The following is a 10,565-nucleotide window of genomic DNA, read 5'->3' as shown; positions in this document are numbered from 1 at the left end:
AATAATTTCAAAGTTTAAACACATATAGTTTCTGAAATAAAATCCAATATGGTCATCCAATCAAGATCCCTCTCAGAGCTCATATTTCCTCCCAGGGAAGAATCTGAAATTTCCTACCAGAACAGGACATGGAGTTCAGAGTGAACAAAGAGTAAAAGTTCGCAGGAAAGCAAGGTATGAACAAAGAGAAAGCTCCATTTCACCTCTTCCTAAGTTTCTGCACAGAATTTGTAACATCTCTCTCTACATCCTGTTACATCCTTGTCTCATTTGCATTCAGACACAACAGCAATTAGAAATACGTTTAATTACATAAACAGATATCATCTGGGGTTTTTTGCTCCTATACTTTGGACATACTTCAGTAATAAGGGCACCTCCAAATTCATCTTTTCGACACAAAACCCTCAGAATTTCCTGGAGAAAAAAGAAAACCATTTTTCCCTCAAATCTCCAGACATACATAGCAAATCATTTTATCCTAAAATGTCCATCTCCTTTTACAGCAGGGTTTGTCAGCTCACATCTCATTGACTGAGGTAACACAGTAAAACTGATGTAAGCCAGCATGAGTGATCACAAAACACACCAGGCAAGGAACATATGGGTAATAAATATATAAAGTGTGTTACAGGACTCACAGAGATGCAGCCAGCAGTGAGATGATACAAAGCATTTCAGCAAAGAATCACCTTCATCATTTCCCTTCAGACAAGCTTCCCTGGAGGTTCCACAATGAAAGTAATTTTACTCCAGCATCCAGTATTTTTGGTGACTTTAAACCTCCATAATATTTTCTAATTCTTAACATCAGTATTATTCCTACATCTAAGGCACAGTAAAAGTAAATTCAGTCATATCCAGCTTAAGAGCATCACTCACACATCCCCTCTAAAGGAACAGTCTGTATGTCTGCTTTAAAAAGAATTCAGACACATGACAGTTTTTCACTAACACTTACTTGCCTATCATGAGCTCACGTTGATTTACACTGTTAGCATAAAGAGATTGCTGGAAATTCTTGAATTTGAGTCACCTGTACACAGGATTTCATGGTTGCAGCATACTCCACAGTGCATGCTGCAGTCAAGACCACCACAATACATAGAGCATCAACACACAATTTCAGAAAGCTTCAGTCCATACAGAGTATTAACTTACCTCTTCAGAAGGCTTCACGTATCTGCCCAGACAGAGTAACATCCCACCACATCAGAAAGCTGCAAGCCTCTGCCCTTCTTGTTCTTCAGCCCAGCCTTTTATCCCCTGATGTTCACACGTTGCACCTGTGTGCCCTCTGTTCCCTTTGGTGGTTGCTGGGTGCAGCTGGGCACTCCATGGCTCATTGCTGTCAGTGCTGCTCACCTGCTTCTCACAGCTGCGCCCACTGGGGATGAGGCTCAGCCACAGCCCCACTCCCAGTGACCACAAACTGTGAACCTACATTGCATCATTATCTAAGAAATTTTTCAAGACCTGATTGCAATGTCTGAAAAGCCCACTCTTAGGTGAATATGATGTGTAAAGAAATTCCCCCAAAAGAAAAACAATACAGCAAAGATTGCAGGCCAACAAAAATGCGTCCACCGAAAAGGTTTGCCCATGATCCACGTTCAGATGCTCCTTTTTTTCACTTTAGTTTGTCATTCATGCATAAAAGCCTCACTTAACTAACTTGAAAATAGCAGGAGAAAGAAAACACAAAACACAAAAAACCCAAACCAAACTAACAAAACAAAAACAAACAAACAGAGTCACAATAACAAATCAACCCACACAAACAAATCCAGAAACAGCTCATGGAGGGCAGTCCTCAAATCTCACTGTGTAATTCTGTTATGACCAAAATCCTTAGATAATCAATTATACAGATATACAGATAGGTGAATGGGAATTAGCCTCCTTTGTGTGTTTTAAATCCTAGCCTGGATTAATGTATGGAACAAGGCAGTATCACAAAATACAGCACCTATAAATAAGCTACAGTTGAGCCACGTAAATACAGACTGTAGCAACATTCCTCAGTAGCAACCAGCAATCTGATTTAATGGGCCATAAAGCAATCTTAAATGAAACAAAATGAAAAAGCAGTTTAATTTTTTTTTTTTTTTTTGCAAAGCCTTAAGACACTGACAATATTTACAGCCCACACACAGAAACACAGATGGGCAAAAATTAATCTGCCAAAATAACTTTCCCCAAAAAAGTGGTGGACTTGCTTGAGTGAAGGTTTTATTATTATATGATTAATAATGCTATTGAGAAGTACAGGGTCAAATACTTGCACAGTGGGTAAAATTACCTCTTCAGAGCAAGGAAGCTGAACACTCATTTTTACACAAATATGAAATCTATACATCATTGCATGTTGCTTTTCAAATCTATTCTTCTCACTGAAGCAGTGGACATATAAAGCACATTGAAAACTATCTTGAATAAAAGACTCTATATGGTGCAAGTGTTGTTGAGTTTGCCTAAACTGCAACAGATTCTGCATTAATTTCCACAGTAGGATGAAGGAAAATTGTTCATATCCTTTTGTTGTATTTAATAAACAGTTTTTAATGCTTCAAAGTTCAGTTACTTCCAGCAACTAAAATTTATTGTCAAGTATGGTGATTTTCCCTCCTTATCAACACATTTACATTTGTCATGCCATAATAGATATTTCAAACTTTCAGAAGAAAGTACAAATTCCTTTTGTCACTTGTTCCTGTTATGTGACTGAGATTCAATCTTACATCCATGTACAATTCTGTTTATGAAAAGGTTGTCCTAGTAGGTTCCACTTAAAGAGGAGCTTACAAAAGCTTGCTGCAAGCTGTTCATGGGGGCTGTACATGAACAGCTTCCTCTTTTCAGGTATCATATTGCCTTTTTTTACTCTCCTCTGTAACTGTCCACCTGTTTTATAAACTCTTTCTCAAATGAGGCTGTACTTAGGAAAACACAAGGCAAAGTCCTCACCACGTGGACTTCAGGCCATTCTCTTCAGCCCCCCCCCCCCAAAGATCTATAATTAGCAGAGACAACTTTTTCAGCTGTATGACATTCAAGGTCTGAATTCCTGGGGGAAAATTAAAATGCAACAGCATTTTTATTGCCCATCTCAAGGGATGTAGCAATTAATTTTTTTCTCAGTTTACTAATGTACTTCATGGATGCTGTTACTGTTATGGTGATAAAGGATGACTTTAAAGTGAAAATGAAGACAGCATGACTAGAAACTTCAGAGGAAGATTTCCCTACCAGGGTCAGAGAGAGCAAGTGAAATACAGAATTAAGTAGAGTGCTGTTATAGCCCAGAGATCTTATTTTCTTTCCCTTTCCCTTCTTCTTTTTCTTAGAAAAATAACAATGCCTTGAAATAAACTACCAGAGTTCACACAAAACTCTAGTGCCAGCTTCAACTATTCAGTGATTTAGGATGCCAAGGTAACCTTGAAATACTTGCTACTACCTTGTTTCCCTTTCCCTACTTGTTTTGTTACTCAGGAGAGTGATTTAAAGAAAGAAAAAATAGGAAAGGAGAAGAAGGAAGATTTAATGTCGAATTTTGATCAAGAGACTACCTCTGCAGTGCAAATGAAGCAACAATATAAGAAACAGAGGAAGGAACAAAATCACTCTGATCTTAAGTCTAAATAATGTGTCCAACATCTTTACTAAATTTGAATTTCAGGAGGAAAATATTTGCACATTTAAAGCCTGTACTTCTGTCCTCTGCTGGGTCAGGGAATTTGTTTGTAAATTAGACCTTGTCTGTAAGAAGATCTACTACAACAGTTTCTAACATTTCTTTCTCTACAGTCTGAAAATAACAAGGTTTAGGATGCTCAGTCGTGATCTGTGGGCTGTGTGGACACAATGTCATGGGAGCTTATAAGCAACAAGTTGCTCACAGGTTTGGGAAGCACCATCAGCTGAATATCACAGATCTATATGCACTTTTATATCCTCTCCCTGGTATTAAAAAATTGTGTCTTTTGCATAGTTTTTTTGTTTAACAGAATTATACTTCTTAGCCCAATCCACAAGGGCTTATACTTTCAGGTCACTCAGAATGTGAGGTCAATAATCCAGTCAGGCTCAAAGCTCAAGCACATCTAACTACTATTTTGATAATAACCTCTATGTATCAGTAACTATCAGTGTGTGTAGATATATGTATCAGTATATCAATGATTATCAGTACATATATCTATATATGACAGTCAATTATCAGTATTATCAAAACAGATTAGCATAAATGCATCTAATTCTCTCTCATGCTCTTTTTCTTACTTTTCCTGCTATATTCACTTAGCAATAGCTGCATTCTCTAATTTAGATTTTTGATTTATACTTGACACCAAAAGTTTACACTGAGATCAAAACTGGTTTCTTCTTAACACACATCTCTACTTTGCAAAAGAAGAAAGCTCGGAAAAACTATCTTTCAGGCTTTCTGAATGTTGTTAGTGTCATTGTATAATCATTCTGTCTCACATTCTGGTACAAAGAAAGACCCTAATGGACAATCAAGCATTAAATTGAAATGCCTTGCATTGACGGTGCTTAAAATATGACTTGACTTAGGCTCTGTCAGCAAAACTCACCTCTCTGGATGATTTTCTGACTTTTGGAGCTATGAAGATTTACACACATTTTCACTGGGGGAAGCCAGATTGCTCCTTACCCTTAGAGACTTACTCTGGGGTCCCTGGACAGAGATTCTGCACCAACATAGAGGTCCCTCATGACGAATTTAGGTGAGATTGAGCTGATACCAGTAAACAACAATTTCTATTATCTCTTTAAGATAATAGACACTGTCACATGAAAATAAAACAAATACAAAGCTACTCCAGAATGTGCCAGGCAACTTTGCAATGCTCTGAATTGGTGTAACTAGAGAGAGTACTCCCAGCAAAGAAGTCTTGTAACCCAGAGACAAAAAATGAGATAATTCATTCCCCCAGGACACAAGTAAGACATATAAATACAAGTATAAATATATGTCTTGGTTTAAATAGCTGGCAACAAACACAGTCTTCATCTATTCTAAAATTTCCCTGAGCTGTCTTTCTCCTCATATGTTTAAAACCCATTTTTAGAGCTCTAGCCCAATTTCAGGCATTCAGTGGTACATCATGAAGTCACAGAATTACAGAGTACAGCACATTTCAGCACTAGATTTTACACCATGCAGGTACCTCTGTAAAGAAAGGTAGTTAATTATTAAAACCCCACTTTTCATAATACCCAGAGAATTACTGTCAGAGCAGTCCAACAACCTAAGCAAACAAGGAGCTGCCAGAGATGAGACCAGAATAATACAAGCAGCCTGTTCACAGAGGTTTGTGCCAAGCCATAAACAGTGGGAATAGGAGTTGATTCTGTCTACTGCAAAAAGCACAGTGCTTGAATAACCTCAGCTGATGACTTAAAATGACCTGGCTGTAAGGCTCAGCTCTGTGGTCACACAGACCTAATCCTTTTTTTTTTTTTTTAACAAAGATTTCTCTTTTCAAATTAAGGCTTTTTGGAGGGGTGTTGCTTCTTCAAGACACAAAGAAAAATAATAAATTCTTCTTTAGAGCCTTAGGTTAGGAAGAACTAGATTAAAAGGATTGCACTGCCTCAAATTCCCCCCATGATCATGGGTGTTCAGTTCCTAAGGGCTGGTATAAATTGAGTATTGTATCACTTCTCTGCCTCACAGTGGGAGCAGAATATTACAGCACCTATCCCAGAGCCTGAATCCTGACTGGGACCAGAGCAGAAGCAGATGCTTAAGGAACATCTTTCACTGCTGTGTTTTGCCAGTTTTCATCAGTCTCCTTCAATTGTTTCATTTCCCTTAGATGTTACACAGTGAGAAATAGTAAATAATTATTCTCTATTCACTCTCTCCAGGCAGCTCATAACATTGCATTATTTGCCCTCTGGTATTTTTTTTTTCCCAAGCTAGAAATCCTGCAAATGTTTAATCTCTTTCGGCAGTGGACCAAGTCCACATGTTTTCTGCTTTATTGTTTTTTCTGCACTTTACAGGTCTATGCTGTATGCCAGTTTTTTCAACATTTTGAGTGGGTGAAGTAAGCAGACATTCACAGATGTATACAATAACATGACAACTATTTTCTGTTTTCTTCTTCATTACTTCCAATTAATTTCTAACACCATATTAACTTTGTTGGCTGTATTAGCAAGTAACATCAAAAAAAGATTGATTTTTATTAAATACATCCTCCAATTTTCTATCAAATGCCACTGATGACAGAACACTCTCCTTGTATTGTACCCTGAGCATCCCAGTATGCTGAGAGACTTGAGAGCATTCAAAAAAGAAGCCTATTTGTCTCTGCAAATTAGTCACTCTGATATCCTCGGGGTAATTACAGTATTAAAAGTTAGAAATTAAATTAAATAAGTGAGGGATTGGTTTGAATGTTAGCAGCACTCTGCAATGCCAAGTGCCAGTTCAGGTCAGGAAATTAAAAACATTGTGGTCAACTGAAAGAGAAAGTGCTATGAACAAATGAAGTAGGCTCATAAGTGACTCCTCTGAGGTGCAGTCAGGTGCTATGGACTGATTTCATCTAGTCAAAGCCTCATCATTTGAAAAGATACATTAAAATGGTATCTTAGGGAGCATAGGCCCTTCTGACATGAGAGATGTTGTGATTCCTGTTTTGTATTAATGGCCCAAAAATGGAAAATTTTGTCTGCTTCCTTTTCATCACAGCCTGGACTTTCCTGCTTATAAACTTTTCATAGGTGATACCTCTGCCATTTCTGAGATCTGAAGAGATCACAGCCTAAAATAAGAAACCAACAGGTAGCTCTGGCAAAGCTTTGCACAGCTCTGGGTTACTGATGTTGTTTGTGTACTTACCCGCCATGGGCTGGTGAACATATAGTTATTGCAGAAAATATTCATTTAAAAAAACAAAATATAAGACAAATATTGAAGAATTTTTGCTCCTTGGTGTATCCCAAATTGGAAATCAAAGACTATAAACCCACTTCTTTACTCACTCAGAAGGCATTCCCCAAAAGACAGTGGGCTGTGGAGGCAGCATGTTCTGGGTAAAGAACCATGCTCTGTCCCACTATTCCTTCCAGCACCACGTGCTACAAGTGCCATGAGGATGGGAACCATCTCCTGCCACGAACTTCACCTACAAGTCAAGAAGAAACCAGCACAATTCCCAGAAATGCAAGCCTGAGTGGTGTTTTCTGGAGGGAATACACTGGGCAGGGAGCTGCTTCAATGTCCAGGCACTGCAGTTCCTAAATGGCTCTCTGGGGTAGCCTCTCACAATGGGAGCAGAGATCCAGGGTGCAGGAGACACAGGCCGAGGGCTAAGCCACAAGCAGCTGAGATCCTGCTGGAAACAGGAAAAGTGGAGGGGAAAATTGCAGAAGTTACAAGTAAGCACGTGGACCAAATAGATATTTATTGTGCAGTTATGATACTTTATCACAGACTTCTGAGGAAAAGAAATTGAATAGGTCCAAGCAATTTTTGTAAAGACTTATTAAATGAAAAATATTTCTACTCTTTTTTATAACAATTTATTTATCTCTGTATTAGCTACTCAAAAAGCAGCTTGAAAAGCACAACAGTCTGCACATAGCAATAGCCTCTCTGAACAAAAACAGAGGTTCATAAATGGAGGGTGGTGGGGAGTATCTTGAATATATTAAGATCATATAGACTACAATCAGAAGGGACCACAACCAGTGGGACACTCAAGTCCAGACTATTCATTAAACTCCCTTTACAGAAAGAGAAGATAGCAACAGCATAAACATGTAATTCAGCAGTCCAGATTTTACTACTGGGGACATGATTGCTGGAAAATACTTCTGTGACCCCTCTGAACAAGGATGGCAATGAATACTTGATAGAAACTTTGGGAGTACTTTGAATGTCTATGTATGACTATACATGTAACATAAATTAGTTCTTTGCTGTTTCTTCTTTGTCTTGCAGTTTACTCAAAGAGATACATTAACAATCTTTTTAGATGAAAATGAAAATTTTAAGTATTATGGACACATATCTTATTTTTATAATCAAAAAATGTATATATTAAAAATACGGATCGCCTGGAATTATCTCCTTTCTGAAACTTAGTTACCACCTGCTACTCCGTGCAGAGCTTTTTCTTTGAGACAACAGATGAACACACCTGGTTTGTAAAAGTTATTAAATGGAGGTAATTAAACAAGCTACGTAAACATCTGGGAATATTAATGCCTTCCTGCATTGACACAGGAAAAAAAAGAGGATTTCAGCAGCCCTTTCTTTTTTAAGAACTCAGTAATGGTTTAAGACTTTTTTTGCCACACAGAAGCCTCGTGCACACATGAAGAATCAACTTAGTCTAAAATAAGCAGGCTTATAACCTAAATTTAATTTGAAATACTGAACTAAATAATGTTTGAGCATAGTCTTGAACAAGAAAAGCAACTTATGCGTACCAGGCTTTAGTTTTGAGTAGTCATTTCCAATATTAAGTACAATATCAGTTTTAGAAGTTAATTCAGGACCGGTATATGATCTTGCTTGTCAATCACAAGCACACAGGTGCATTTAAAAGTGACAACCTATTGTGCAATGTTCACTTTTAACAATCATTTTTCATTCCCAATATAAGGATTTTCATTTTAGCTGAAGGACACTTCACAGTCACCCAGTGCTGCTCTGGCACATTTAAAAGGTCTCATTATCAATATCTTTGAATCAAATTGAGACATGATATTATGAAAGATGAATTTCCTTTGCAAGCTACTATTGTACTTTTAAAATAAAAATATATAGCAATAAATGTTAGTGTCTATGTCTGGGTATAAAGGGAGCAAATCCCCCAGGTGGGTGAGGGAAAGCTTGAAGTGGCAATTATAGGGTGAGAGAGTTACAAAAGTCTGTTCATAATTGTGTCTAAATAGAGAAAAATGTGATTTTTACATACTTAAACTTTTTTTCATTTAGGATAGAAATCAAATCTTTCTAACTACTATTAATATCATTATATTTTAGAGCACAGAGTTGAGAATTCCCCCCTGAAGTCATCATGCAGCCTACCATCATACACTTAGAGAGGCCATTTTTGCCATTATGAATGCTTCATGTATGTCACAAAGTTATTTCTAGTGAGATAAACTTTCTATTTACATTTCAGTATTAAAATTACAGTAAACCTTAATAAGCTCTGTCTCTAGAAGTTAAAGAAGAAAGAAAGTTTAAGAAGAAAGGAGATTATTAAATATGAATGTTTTTTAAAAATCTGTTCTCCCTTTATATTTTACCTCAAAATAGGATTTTGCAATGAGGACGAAAAAAGAAAAGCTTACACAACATCAGCACCTTTTCACTATTTCACCTTTCACTAAAAGGCCCTTCTTTACTTAAAGCATAAGTCTCTGTCTAAAGACAATTTTTGAATGGTTTTACAAAGTCAAATGAAAACACTGATTCAAGTGAAATATACCTAATTTATTCTCATTTCTGACTTTACTAGGAGTGAATAAAAAAGAGCAGGAAACCTTTGTAAGAGCTGATAAAAGCTTTTATAGGTTGATAGTAGCAAAACACTGAGTTTTCCTACTGAAAAGGTTTATTTAATCTAGGAGAAAATATTCAGCATCATTGCAACAATCAGCATGCTCAGATATGGAGCATCAGCAAAATTAATGACAGGAAGGTCACACTTTACCCCAAGAAAACAACAGCTGCTGAAACACCTTAGCAAGGTGTGCACTGGCAACTCCGTTATTCAGACTTTATGACTCAAGTCTGGGTTTCTTTCTGAAAAATATGTTCCAGTTTATCCCCCAAACCAGTTGAAGGTGAAGTTGATGACCTGTGTTGCCTCATGGATTAGCCTAGATAACAATGACAGTCTGTATAGACCTTTAACACCAAAACATCTTATTGATACTAATGATAACAATGTGGTCAAAATTCAAGGACAGGGAATAAAATGTCCTAGCTTTCACCTGGGCTGCAGCCACAATAGTATTTATGAAGTCAGTAAAACATGGGTAGACACACTCTACTAATAGGTTTTTAAATATTTTTATTTCAACACCATGTGTACAAACCAATGTGGAAAAAATACAGGTCCATGGGTAGCAGTTTTTCTGCACAGGTGATCTTTAAGGCACAAGATGCAGTAAGACTGGAGTGCTGATCTGCATTAGATTCTGATAGATTTTAAATGACACTTTTAGTTATTCAAAACATGTTGTGATCCTGACATGTTTGAGAATACTTAGAAACATGAGTGAGAATTAGAACTGACAAGCCATGCAAAGAATCTAAGTGGACTGTCATTTTTATTTATAGTGCCATTCTTATGTTACCAACATCATGATTAAGAAGACTGCATGTTACCACCTCTTTGTGCATTAAACAAGTTGCACTGTATCACTGAATGAGCTAAAGTGATTGATCCATGCCTTTTAGGAAGGATGGAGCAATCCTAGCAAAGGCAACAAGCCACTCTTCTGTGTACTAATAATATAAATTAACATAAACACATTATAAAACTATCAAGTATCTCTGTTAG

The 10,565-nt window shown here is 37.1% G+C and overlaps 1 protein-coding gene across 1 annotated transcript in view; it reads left to right on the top strand.

Annotated features, from left to right (window-relative positions):
• The first annotated feature begins 3,542 nt into the window (after nucleotides 1-3,542).
• Nucleotides 3,543-10,565, top strand: part of GLRX2 (glutaredoxin 2) — a 140,796-nt gene continuing 133,773 nt past the window's right edge. The window contains exon 1 of the mRNA XM_068199562.1: nucleotides 3,543-3,548. The gene's annotated coding sequence lies outside the window, so the exon portion shown is untranslated. The remainder of the gene's footprint in view (nucleotides 3,549-10,565) is intronic.

The sequence above is a fragment of the Anomalospiza imberbis genome, chromosome 9 (assembly GCF_031753505.1).
Source record: "Anomalospiza imberbis isolate Cuckoo-Finch-1a 21T00152 chromosome 9, ASM3175350v1, whole genome shotgun sequence".
Classification (NCBI taxonomy): Eukaryota; Metazoa; Chordata; class Aves; order Passeriformes; family Viduidae; genus Anomalospiza; species Anomalospiza imberbis.
Note: the sequence above shows the minus strand (reverse complement) of the source record. Positions and strands in the feature narration are given on the sequence as shown.